General features: G+C 37.8%; 1 pseudogene; it reads right to left on the reverse strand.

Annotated features, from left to right (window-relative positions):
- Window positions 1-8,271: 8,271 nt before the first annotated feature.
- Window positions 8,272-9,813, reverse strand: LOC120224733 (annotated as a pseudogene).
- Window positions 9,814-13,922: the final 4,109 nt, after the last annotated feature.

The following is a 13,922-nucleotide window of genomic DNA, read 5'->3' on the forward strand; positions in this document are numbered from 1 at the left end:
TCCGAGCTCTTTCCTATTTTACAGTTTCTTCAAATATTAACCAAAATCCTTAAAGAAAAGATTGTTTACTTGATCATAAAGAGTGTGGGGGAGAGATGAGAGATGTTATCAAAATTCAATTGTTGCTGTTTGTAATCATTTGTTTTCTCTGTGTGCTATATCTCTATGAGTAAAAGAATGTCAAGGATGGATTTCTCAAATTTGATTACTAATACCTGTTTGTTTGTTTGTTTGTTTTGCCAATGTGCCTAAAAATGAGAATGAAAGATTTTAGGGGTTAGAATGAAAAGGGGACTAAAAAGTCTACTTTGATGTGCCAGCCATCTCCTCTGAGAATCAGATTATGGAGTTATTCTCAGACTTCTTAGTTCAGGCCATTATTTTTTTTTCTTTTTAGGCTTAGCTTGTCCACTCAACTTATTTGTATTTTGTTTTTGTTTTTGTTTGGAGAGAGAGAGGGACAGGCGGGAGGTGCAGATAGAGAGAGAGAGATCCTAAGAAGGCTCCATGCTCAGCATGAATCCCGGAGCCCAGGCACCCATTGACCACTCCATTGAATACTCGTCCTTAAATGATCAATTTGCACTTTTCATGGAAAGAAAATACACAGTGGTTAAAGTCATTACACTAATGAGATGATCAGAAATTTTCTTCATGAAGCTTCAGTTCCATGTTATGGAGGGCATAATAATTATTTTTTTTCCTTCTTAAGAAAATTTATATATTTTTGGAAGACAAAAATGTGCTATTAGCTCTCTATTTGTATTTTATTCTTTCTCCACCTGCTTCTTAAATGTATGCCTTTCTCGGTTTAGTTCACAGTTTTCCTCTCACTTTATATATCCTTTATTCATGTTGCAGCATCATAAAATTCACTCATGCTATACCTCAGATGTGCAGATAAATTGTAGTTCCCCAGACTCCCATCTGCTCGTTAGAGGGAAATTATATTTTAGCTATATTTGCTTTAAAATTTGGTATGTATGAGACACGTTAATAGTCTCTAAGGTATCACACATTCTAAGAATAATAGAAAAAAAAACAACTACTCAGTCTCCTAGATTATTTCATCCTTTGCAGCTTATTTTACGAGGTAGGAATAGGGATGTGGCTCATGAGACTTCTGTGTAGAGGAGATGGCTTTTAGACATGAGGGTGCTTTGCACTGACCCTCCCTGTTTCCTGGTACTTCTGCTATCACTGACATGCCAAGGCTTTTAGGTTTTAATTGGGACTCATTGGCATGGCTGACTATTAAGGGTTGCTTGTGACCTCATTTGGCTCTTACTAGGTGCTAATGTCCTTTTGTTCAAACTCTCTTTCTGCCTTCCTGTCTCTCTCTTTCTTTCTTTTCTTCCTTTCTCAGAACATTTGGGAAAGTCCCTTCATTATTTATTTCATCTACATAAATTATCTCAGAGATGCCCCTTTTCTAGGTCCACAGGACTGCCTGAGGTTTAGAAACTCTCTGCTTTCATCCTGCTTAATGAGCGTGAAGATATTTTGTAGGGCTGAAAGTCCTTGAAACTGAGGTCCAGCCTTCCTAGATACAAAAAGAACCCATAACCCCACACTCCTGAAACCTTGCTAGTGTGCTGCAAAGGCATGGGTCTGGGGCTCAGATCCTTAACTATTTGCAAATATTGCAGAGCTAAATTTCCTCCCTAGATTTGGATTAACATACCTTCTTTCTAGAGAGGCCAAACCTCTCTTTCCTCACATATACCTCTTCTGTCTGCACTCATCAACCAGAATATCTGGCCAAATCTTCTTAATGACTTCCACATGCAAGCTGGTTCTTAGACATCTCTATGTCTGTTAGGTCTCTTAAACCTAACTTGGGCAAACTAAAACTTTTCATTAATTCTCCCATTAGTTTTTCTCAGATGTCCAGCTATCTTTCCCATTCCCCTCCCAATACTGAGTTTTGAGTTTCTCATGCCAAAGCCCAGAAAGTGATGTTTCTTTTTGACCTGGCTCTTCAACCCTCGATCATATCCATTGTATCAGCAAGCATTGTCAACGTTACCTCTAAGACCAGAACCTAATGTATCAATTTCTTCTCCCTCTTTCCTTGACTACTATAATCAAATACTTTTCTCTAACTGGCCCTCTACTCTGTATTGAAAGTAATATAAATTAGACTATGTCTCTCCCTTGCTTAAAACCCTTCAGGCCTATCATGCTTAGGAGAAAATCCTAAGTGTGATACCATGGTCTACTTGACCCTCCATGATCTTGTCCTTGTTACCTTTTGTGTCTTCATCTTTAAGTCACTCTAACACTTGTTTATTATGTTTCAGAACCCCTGAACTTCTGTTCCTCAAACACAGTAGTTCGTTCTTTGCCCAGTATGTTTGCACTATGATTCCCTCCTCCATGAAGGCTATTCCCCTAGTGTTGGTGTGAAAGGTTGGCCCCCATACTGTTATTTAAAAACCATCTTGAAAGTCATCTTCTTCAAAGGCCTTCTCCAACCACCTAAACTAACATAGCCTCATGGTCCTTGGCTATGACTTTCCTTTATTTTTACTCTCTGCATAGCGTTCAGCATGGTGAATGTTTTTTTCAGTATTGGCTTGCTTATTCTTTTTTTCCCAGCTCCTTCCATTCCATTCTAGAAGAGGCCTTCTCAAAGCCTCTTCAAATCAAAATATGTTTCTGAAAGGATCAAATCAATGAATAAAAGAATGTGAGTTTTCCCAAAAGAGTTTTATTAAAACTGCTTCTGCTTTGGTACCTATAATGTCCTTGTAAGTCCTGCCTATCCATTTGAAGGGAAGGGAAGGGGAAAAAGACATAAATTAATATCTGAATATATTTTCTGCCCACTCTGTCATACTATGTTTATATAGATTGAGGTGTCTGGGTGGCTCAGTTGGTTCAGCATCTGACTCTTGATTTTGGCTCAGGTTGTGATCCCAGGATTGTGGGATCAAGCCCCTCATTGGGCCTCATGCTGAGCATGGAGTTTGCTTGAGATTCTCTCTCTCTCTCAAATAAAATATAAAAAATGAAAAGTTAATATATGAAGGAAGGTGAAACCATGTGGATTTCACATTCTTAAAGTCAAGTGAACATAAACAAATCCCTGAACACCTCTGATTCCCATTTTTCTCACCCTAAAACTTGGGTACTAAATCTTGCCTCACAAAGGAATTTTAAGAAGCAAATGAAATATGCACAAAAAAGTGCTTTACAAAGTGTTTAAATAAAAACTAACCTCAGTAACAGGTTACATTCATGTTCCTGCAAGAGTGGATCATAATAAAAAAGGATGTAGATGCTGAAGATTTATTTTAAAGCATAAGATTATATTAGGTTGACCAACCATCTGGGTTTTCTCAGGACAAGTTTCCTGGGATGTGGGCCTTCGTGTGGACAAACTGGCCTGCTGTGGTTACATTAGTCACTGGGTTCTGCACCAGTGAAGCCACTGTAAAGGTTTATTGCCAATTTCATGTTTCATAAATACAAAGAATTAAGGTAAAGTAATATAAACCCATAAGGGTCTGAAATGTATGTAGAAACATGAGGAGAACAGAAACCTTGACAAGTCAAGAAGGATAGAAAGACTCATACATCAGAGTATGTTTGTGGATAAGGTTCATGAAATGAGGACATCATAACTAGTTTAAAATTTTTTTCAGTTATGCAAGATGAATAAGTTCTAGAGCTCCACTGCATGACATAGTGCCTATAGTTAACAATTAACTACTGTATACTTAATACTTTTTTGAGGGTAGGCCTCACATTAAGTGTTCATACCACCAAAAACCAAACATCGAAAAAGCCAAAAAAAAAAAAAAAAAAAAAGAAAAAAGAAAAGAAAAGAAAGTGACCCTAAAGTACAAAGGAGCATGATAATAATGACTATGTGTCAGGCACTCTACTAAGCCATAAGAATACAAAAAAGAGAGGAGTCATTCCCTGCCTGACTACACCTCTGAATCCATCCAGTTTCTTTCCTTCTAGTCCATCTCAGTAGAGGGTACAATTCTCTCAAATTTCCCCTTCTTCTGCCTGGTCTCCAAATAATCAAGTATTCCAAGACATGAATCATACAGCAACTGGAGTGATGTATTTAAAGTTCTAATCTAATTCTTTCATTCCTTGTTTAATCTTACTAATTGAAGGTGTCCATTGCTATTAAAGATGAACAAAATAGGGGCCTAGACATGACCTAAATATTACTGTCCCATTGGTACCTCCTAGAGTCATTTTCATTGATCCCATACCACCTGCTCGTTGCAATTGTTAATTACTTATTCAGTTCCTCATACACCATTATCCACTTTCCTTCCTCAGGACCTTTGCACAGGCTGTTCCCTCTATCAGGATCAGTCTCATCACTGCTTGCCTGTCCTACTCACAATTCAAGCTAATGTCAACATATATGTCACTGTTCATAGGTAATAGGGAGACACTGGGGCAGCCTCCTCTTTATACCTTCTCATTGGCCTGAGTTTCTCCTATATAGTGCTTATTTTAACTATAGTTTAATAATTATTTGTGTAATTATTCAATTAAAGCCCAAAACATGGTGTTAGGCATCCTAAGAACAACCACCACATCTGTCTTTAATCTACTGCTATGTGTTCCTATATCCCTATGTCCTAGCATAATTCTTAGCACATACTAGACACTCAGTAAATACTCAGTGAACAAAGGCACCTGGGTGGCTCAGTTGGTTAAGCATCCGACTTCTGCTCAAGTTATGATCTCATGGTTAGTGGGTTAGAGCCCTGCATCGGGCTCTGTGCCGACAGCTGGCTCAGAGCCTGGAGCCTGCTTCAGATTCAGTGTCTCCCTCTCTCTGTGACCCTTCCCTGGTCATGCTGTCTCTCTCTCTCAGAAATAAATAAAACATTAAAAAATTTTTAAAAAAATATTCAGTGAACAAATAAGCAAATGAATAAGTGAATGAATGAATGAGGATCAAAGAAAAAATTCTAGGAGCCCACAATTCATTAGAGAAATTTCATATACAATGTTTACATGCCAAAATGCTAATATATATTATTTTATTTATTTCTCACTAAGCTCCAGTGAGGCAGATAAGGCAGGGATATAATCTGCATTTGACAGAAGAGGAATCTGAGACCCGTATAGATCACAGTAGTGACACCAGGGTCATGTAAAAACAAAAGCAGAACTCTACTAAAATTGAGATCTGATTTCAAATCCTAAGCTTTTTCCTTTGCTTTATATTGTCTCTTTTTAGGTGAAAGAAAAAGGGAAACAACAAACTAATAAGTGAACACGACCTGGGTAACTCTTTATTTCTGGATACATATAAGACAATGCCTATGCCATAAATCTTCTCACCTCCTACATCAAATTATCCAAGAGCTGCTCTTCTAGAAATAGCACCTGCTGAGATGCGACTTATCTGTGTTACCTGAGAGCTGCCTGAGGGGTCACGTGCATCGCTGCAAATTGAATCTCCATATCCCTGATGCTGACAGCGGACCTCACTCTCTCCAGTGTGCATCAACACAGAACGACTGGCCAGTTATCAAACTCACTTACAAGTTTTCAAAAGAGAAATTATGAAGCAAAATAAGTCAGTCAGAAGAAGATAAATATCATATAATTTCACTCATGTGGAATTTAAAAACAAGGCAGATGAACACAGGGGAAGGGATGGAAAAATAAAAACAGAGAGGGAAGCAAACCGTAAGAGACGCTTAAATACAGAGAACAAACTAAAGAGTGCTGGAGGGAAGGGGGTTGGGAGAATGGGCTAAATAAGTGATGGGCATTAAGGAGGGCACTTGTTAGGATGAGCACTGGGTGTTGTATGCAAGTGATGGATTTCTACTCCTGAAACCTTTACTGCACTGTATGTTAAATAGATTGGATTTAAATAAAATGAAATAAAGAGAGAGAATTTACTTTTCAACCATACTCCATATACAGAGGAATAAAATCTCTTCAAACTAGATCAAGGAATTTATATAATTTTCTCACATACTCCAGAAGATTTTGATGATCAGTCAGGTTTGGAAATTATTATATTCACTCCTTTGATCATTACAATCCTATGACTTAAGTTTAGATACTAAATGAGAAAGAGAAAGTGATTTGCCCATGTTAATACAACGAATAAGTAGTACTCAGTAAGTAGTACTTACTAGTAAGTAAAACACCCCAAACTCAGGTGTTCCAACTCCTAGAAGCTGACATATTTCATTATGACACACTGTAGTTTTTAATTTTTAAAGTTTACTTATTTACTTTGAGAGAGATATGTGAGGAGGGGCAGAGAGAGAGAGAGACAGAGACAGAGACAGAGACAGAGAGAGAGAATCCCAAGCAGGGTCCCCACTGTCAGCACAGTGCCTGATGCCTGATACAGGTCTCGAACTCACAAACCATGAGATCATGACCTGAGTCATCAAGAGTCGAAGGCTTAACTCAATGAGCCACCCAGGATCCCTTGACACACTCTACTTTTTAAAAGAAACACTGTATCCTGCAGGAAAGGACTATGAAGAAATTTTAATGAGAATAACCAAAAGAGGGTGTTATTTGCATTAAAATTCTAAGTCAGTTTCTCTCATGTGTTAGAAAGTTAGTTTTTAAAAGGTCCAAAGCAGTGGTCCTCCAACTCCATCATGGGTAAGACTCAGTTGGGGCCATACCACTGGAAATTCTGATTCAGTGGGGACTTGGGATTCTGTACCCTGCAAAAGTCCCAGTGGTGATTCTCATGTGCACAGTTAGGCTTTGGTGAACATTGTTCAAAACTGCCTTCTAGTCTCAGACTGTGATGATTATTTGCCTCTAAAGTGGTGGTTCTCAGCCTTGATTACACATTATAACCACTTAGGAAATTAAAAAAAAAAAAACTGATGTTGAAGCCACATGCTAAGAGATTCTGATTTAATTTGACTTGGATGAGACCTACTTAACAGTATTTTGGTAAAGCTTTTTAGGCTATTCGAATATGAGGCAAGGGCTTTAGAAGACAGATCAATTTTTGGAGTCAAATGTATTAACTTTGCCTCCAGATTAAGGTAGGAGGTAAATTGAAGGAATTATGGTTGCCTTTCTGCTTTCTAGGCATAAACAAAATTATAAGGTATTTTGCAAAGATAATAGCACTCTGTGTTGACAATATGCTAACAGTTGTGTGCTTTAAGATTAACATGTAATCCACTACTTGAGAGACTTGTTTTTTTTTAAATGAAACAATTATGGAGACCACTTTTCAAGAGATGTGGAAAAGTAAGCCCCAACACATGGGATTAAACAACTAAAACTAAAACAAACAGAAATCATTTCCAAATCAGCAACAGTTATATCCATTTAATTACTTTGATATGTGTTATTAATTTGACTGTTTGTATTTTAATTTAAAATGCATACTTTTCACAACAATAATAATAGCAATAACAACTACAAAAGAAGTTCAATTTCAAATCACAAGCCACTGTGTCTGATCAATTCTGAATATTAAAGTAAGATTGCTGAGACTCAGTTCTTGTTTAGTTTTAGTTGGAAAGGAGAACATCTTTCCCAGTAATAAAGTAACTTCTCCAAGACTACCTCTTCTAGAATCAGTGACTAAAATTATAAGCATTTCTGCATATCAACTATGAAGTGGGAAGTATGCAAGATGCAAAGCAGAATAAGATATGGTCATTATTCTCAAGGATTTACAGAAGAGTTGGAACAACACACTTCACACATGGAGAATTTATCAAGAGCACAGAGTCCTAGAAATCAAGAGTACTGAAGGTTTCAGTCTTGGAATCATTATTTATTAGTCTTATGATCTCTTCTACTTATTGTTCCCCATCCTTCGCCCCATCGTCTTTCTCCTCCTCCTCCCCCTCCTCCTCCTCCCCTCCCTCCCCCTCCTCTCCTTCCTCCCCCTCTGCCTCCCCTCCTTTTCCTTCCCCTCCTCCTCCTTCTCCTCCTCCCCTCCTTCTCCTCCCTCTCCTCCCCCTCCTCCTCTTCCTCTTCTTCTTCTCCTTCTCCTTCTTCTTCCACCATCCTCCTCCTCCTCTTTCTCCTTCTTCTCCTTTTGATAAATCTTTATTTACAGGACACTGCAAGATATGAGATTCCATATGGAAATAAGAAACCTACTGAGAGGAGAAGCTTCATACAGTATGCCAGTTTGGAACTGCTCAAGTATAGTTTCCTTATAGAAAGTGCTGCTGTAACAAAACACACTTAAAAAGAGTTCTTGTAGAGAAACAGTAAGATAAACTTATACCATAGTACACGACAAACAACTTTATGCCTCACCTGTACAATCTAAAAGTTGCAAGTCCCAGGAGTGCCATCTTGAACTTGGAACAGATAGCCTTCAGGGGTAGTGTCTGGCACAACGTTTTAATCTTCCTCTTCCTCTACAGAGAACTATCTGTCAATCAAATTTAATGAAGCTTTGTACAGAGACTCATTTTCATTATTATGTGGAGCTTCACTTTTCTCCAAACCTCCATATTCTTCAATCGTTATACTAAGTTTCTCAGTTTCATCTAGTTTTCCAGAAACCTGAAGTATGTTTGAAATGGCATTCAGAAAAACCAGAATACTTTTGGTATCTGTTAGTTAAGAGATTCATCAATGGTTCTGTAATGCCACCATAAATGAGGTATACAATCTAACTCTTCTGCTACTTGGATAGTTAGTCACAGCCCATACAGTTCCTTTTGTGTTTTAATGTCTGCCTTAGAGGGAACACCAAGGAAGAATGGGTCTAATCCGTGATTCACAACATGCTGTATCTGGTCCTGGTGACCATCTGTGTTGTTTGATATTGTCCACATAACTTCCTGTAGACTGGGAAAGACAAATGCTCCTGCATCTATTGCACCCTGAGTCTGTTCATCTGTCCCAGGGACAATATTTCCTGTGGCTTTTAGTGCAGGAGTCACAGTGTGCAGTGCAGTAGCTCCTAGAAGCTTCACAATTTTAACACAACTCCTATTTTCACAACCATTTCAATCCATTCATTTGGATCATCAGTAAGGTAGGAAATGGCCCAGCAGGTATCTTCTAATAACTGCTTCTGGACCATCATGATGCGGAAGACAAACTAAGATAGGAAGAATCTGCTCAATAGCATCTAACAAGGGTGCAGGATTCTTGTTGTGACAAATGTTTGGAAGTGTCCAAGTAGTTAAGTAAGTAACCACATGCTAAAGATAATGTATTAGAAACTGCAAGGAGAGCCAAAAGCCGTTCTTTGTAACCATTCTTGGAAAACCAACCATCACCTGCAATGTTTCCTAGAACCCAAACAGCTTGTTCACTGATGTGGGCATAAGAACATGCCAACAGAGAAATGAATGATGAGATAGCGCCTGCATCTGCCACAGCCTTGGTCTGTTCTGATGTCCTGGAAGCAATGTTAGTGAGGGCCCAGGCAGATTCAAACTGAACAGGACTACAGTCAGTTCTGCACAAGAAAGACACAAATTTTGGAATCGAACCAACTCAGATTATGTTGTCTACGGGAGCTATTTTCCCCTAGAAAGCAGTTTCCTAGCATCTTGAGTAGCCTGGGGCTGGATTTCCAAATTGTTGCTATTTATGCTTTTGACAATGTCATCAGTGTCATCAACAGACCAATTTACAGTGCCGTGGTTGTGGTTTTCATGCAGTGAAGTAGCGTCATCAAGAAATAAACTTACATCTCTCCTTTGCAGCATTTGGTCATCCTTCTTAGCTCTCCTCAGCTATGCATTAAATTCTACTCAGCACTGCCTCATAACTTGACTGTCTTTCCCTTTGTTCTTGAATCTGGTTAAGGCTGGCAGCTAGTGAATTAGCATTCTCAATGGTGGACATGGTTGTGAGACAAAGGGAGAAAGTTATATGGCATGGTGGGCTCAGGCTTCCATAGGAGGTGGCATGGGACACGCAGGCTGCAGGTCGGCTGCCCTCAAAACATACCATCCAAACATGGTGTTGATCAAGATTTCTTACCAAAATGTAGAGAACATAGTAGTACTCATTCCTGATATATAATCAGGATATATATGTATACATTTACATATATACATAATGTATATATATACATATATATATGAAATAAGGCTATCTATATAACATATATATTTATTTTTTAGTGATTATTTATTTTAAGAGGGGGAGAGAATTCAAGCAGGGGAGGGGCAGAGAGAGAGAGAGGGAGAGAGAGAATATCAAACAGGCTCTACAGTCTCAGAGCAGAGCTAGACACAAGGCTCTATCTCACCAACTGTGAAATCATGACCTAAACCAAAACTAAACATCTGATATTTAAACCACTGGGCCACCCAGGCACTCCTATATACATTTATTTTTAATGAAGTGAGATATGTGTCTGTGGACATCTTATAAATTGCAATGCATTCAATCTTGATGTGTTCTATGAAATACTAAGTGAAGGTCAAATAGGTTGGGAAAACAATACATATTTTATTCCCATTTTAGAGATTTACAATTTACATCTGTGTATTCAAATACCCAAGAAGTGCATATCAAAACACTTGCTCAACTTTGTTTAATCAGTTTCCAAAACTGATTCATTCTTACTTTTTATGTCTGTCAATATACAGAAGTAGGTTTCTTTAGAACAAATTGGATTAGTTTACCCTTAGAAATCTATAGGACAGTGGTGATCTTATAAGAAAATATAAAAATGTCAACAGAAACTGAGGGAGGAAGACTCCTGTAGTTTAGGTTGATTTGGGAGAACTTATAGATGTAGGCCTTGAAGTATACTAATTACTTAATAGTGACATTACTTATTGAGTAGCTACAAATATTTATTGAATATATACAAGGTGCATGAAGGTATTAGGCATTGTGGGGTTACTATACTAATCTCATTGAATTTAGGAACTAGACGGTGAGATAAGACATACCCATAAAGTGACACTATAAAAAATTAAAATACAGTGGTAAATAACTTGATGGAATTTTAGGAGCAAAGTTGCATGTCAAACACAAACTATCTATTTAGACTTTAAATTGTCCTGAGAACTTCTACTTTGTTTCTTTAAATTAGATTTATTAGTTTATTAAGCTATGTCTGAGACAGTATGCTCTGATACTTGGCTCTGTTGTACAAGCATGTCCTATATTTGAAGCATATCCTTGTCCTTAGTATCAGGTTTATAAAACACTCCAGGAAATATCCACAGGGAAAAAATTCATACATTTCTTATTAGTTATTATTATTATTTATATAATAAAATACTGAACCATGTTTCTACAGTTATTTACTCTACTCTTTTCAGATATAAATATCATCATTACTCAATTAAAAGTATGTAAAATAAAAATGTAGTATAATATAGTATTTATCATATACCTAGAAAATTAAACTAAAACAACCTCATTGGAATACATTTTTTAAATGTTGAAAATGTTACTTCAGTCTACAGTCCACACTCAAGTCACTTCTGCAACCTCCTGTATCTATTTTTAGACTTAGTATCTAATCTCCGGTCTACTTCCCAGTAGACAATACAGGTGGATGCACTTGTTAAATTTTCAAACATGGTACAAATTACCATCATCATAATATCTTATTATATGCTTTTAAAGAAAGCTTTTAGATAGTATGATTTTTCCCATCTTGAACTCAGCAAATCTCTTCTCTCCTTTTAAAAGTCAAGTCACTGAGGATGATAATCTTTTATATAAATTATCAAACAGGCTGGTACTTATAGTTTTGATTCTGTTCTTCTCAACTTAATAAACCTCTTGCCCTGAAGGTGTTCTAGCCCAGGTTGCTACAGCCTTATGGCTTATGAACAATAGAAATGTAGTTCTCACAGTCTTCCCAGCTGGAAGTCTGAGATCAGGCTGCTGGCATGGGTGGGTTCTGGTGAAGCCCCACCTCTGGTTGCAGAAGGATATTTTCTCATTGTGTCCTCACATGGCAGAGAGAGAGTAAGAGAACTCTCTGGTGTCTCTAATAGAAGCACTGATCCCATTCATGAAGTCTACACCTTCATGACTTACTAACCTTCCAAAGGACCTACCTCCTACTGACATCACATAGGGGTTAAGATTTCACCATGTGAATTATGGTGGACTGTAACAGAAGGCTATTGAATGAATGAGCACTGGAGCTATGGAGTCAGAATATCCATGTTCTAATCACAGTTAATATGTGTGATCTAGAATAACAGTCGCACTTGATTACATTCATCTTGAGTCTCCAAGGTATGTTCCCTTTATGTATTGGGCAAACTGAAAAGTTAAAGGTTATAATAGCATAATCTTTGAATTTTAAAGTAGAATGGTAATACTAATCTGTGTCTTCTACATGATTGTGGTATCACATTTGCATTATTTTTGATAGAGAAAGAAAATGGTCCAAGGACTTCTACTTGGATATTTGTATTACAACAGGTAAATCACCAATCAGGTAATGCTAGATGCTATAATAGACAAATTAAAAATCTTATAACTTTACCCAATAAATGTTTATTTTCACTCATGCCACAGTGAAGAGTGGGGTGTTAGTAGTCAGATGGCTTCCCCTTGACCTCATAACCTGGACATTTTCCTCCTTATGACTCCAGTCTCTTTTATTTTTTTATCATTTTTTATTTTATTATTTTATTTTTTAATGTTTTATTTATTTCTGATAGAGAGAGAGAGAGATACAGCGTGAGCAAGGAAGGGTCAGAGAGAGAGGGAGATACAGAATAAGAAGCAGCACAGAGCCCGACACGGGGCCTGAGCCCATGAACTGTGAGATCATGACCTAAGCCAAAGTTGAATGCCTAACCGACTGAGCCACACAGGGGCCCCTTATTATTTTTAAAAGTTTATTTATTTATTTTGAGAATGAGGGAAAGAGAGAGAGAGAGAGAGAGAGATAGGGGAAGGGGCAGAGAGAGAGGGAGAGAGAAAATCCCAAGCAGGCTTTGAACTGTCAGCACAGAGCCTGATTTGAGGCTTGAACTCACAAACTCTGAGATCATGACCTGAGCTGAAATCAAGAGTTGGACCCTCAACTGACTGAGCTACCCAATGACCCCTTAACTTTCTTTAGATTCTCTTTTGACTCAGCTGGGATTTGGAGAAATAAAAAAAAAAAAAAAAAAAAAAAAAGAGGATTATGCTGGAGGGTTTTATGGCTCAGGACTTGAAATAAAATAACCCACATTTTCTTGGGCAGAACACAGTTACATGGTCAAAATTGCCTAGAAGAGAAATATAGTCCTACTATGTGCTCAGGAATTGAAAGGAAACTCAAACTGGAAAAAAATGTAGGAAATAAACTGGGGTTCCAGTAGGGCCATCAAAGAGACCCAGAAACCAAATTTCCATTTTTCAGTTGATTCATGTTAGTTTCAACTGGTGACAGTGTGTTAGGATTGAACCATATTCAACAGTCTCTGAAGTATCTGTGTCTGAGATTTTCCATTTCCTGAGTGTGAAGGAATCTTGTTAATAGTTGCAGATCACTTTGGGACATATAGAACAGAGATTCAGCACATGTCCACTTTTTAACTATGTCACTGATATTCCAAGATTCTTTCTGAAACTATCTGTCATTTCAGGGGCCCTAAGTCTATTATCAGACTCAGATAAAAGACTTTAATGAAGGTCTGTTGTGGTTTCCGATGCCCAGATCTGGGTGTATGAAAAGGACAAGCACTTAATTGCCAGAGATAAAATGGGCATAATTACTGTAATAACAGTAGGAACAGCATGGAAAATAATTAAGTGCTTGTCCTGATACCTTTGGATCTGTTCATTCTCAATGAAGTCAGGAAACTGTTTCAAAATCAGCATGTCCTTCTAATATTCCTGGTCTGAAAAGTCTCCCACGTAATGCTTTTGAAAGATTTCCTTCGGCAGAGTGTGGATGATTCGCGCTGGAGACTGGTTCCCTGAAGGATGGACGGTGTCGGCGAGGGAGGGGTGAGAGAGCCTGAGAGTCTTTCTGG

Source organism: Hyaena hyaena, unplaced genomic scaffold (assembly GCF_003009895.1).
Source record: "Hyaena hyaena isolate Hyena2069 unplaced genomic scaffold, ASM300989v1 scaffold_1238, whole genome shotgun sequence".
NCBI lineage: Eukaryota > Metazoa > Chordata > Mammalia > Carnivora > Hyaenidae > Hyaena > Hyaena hyaena.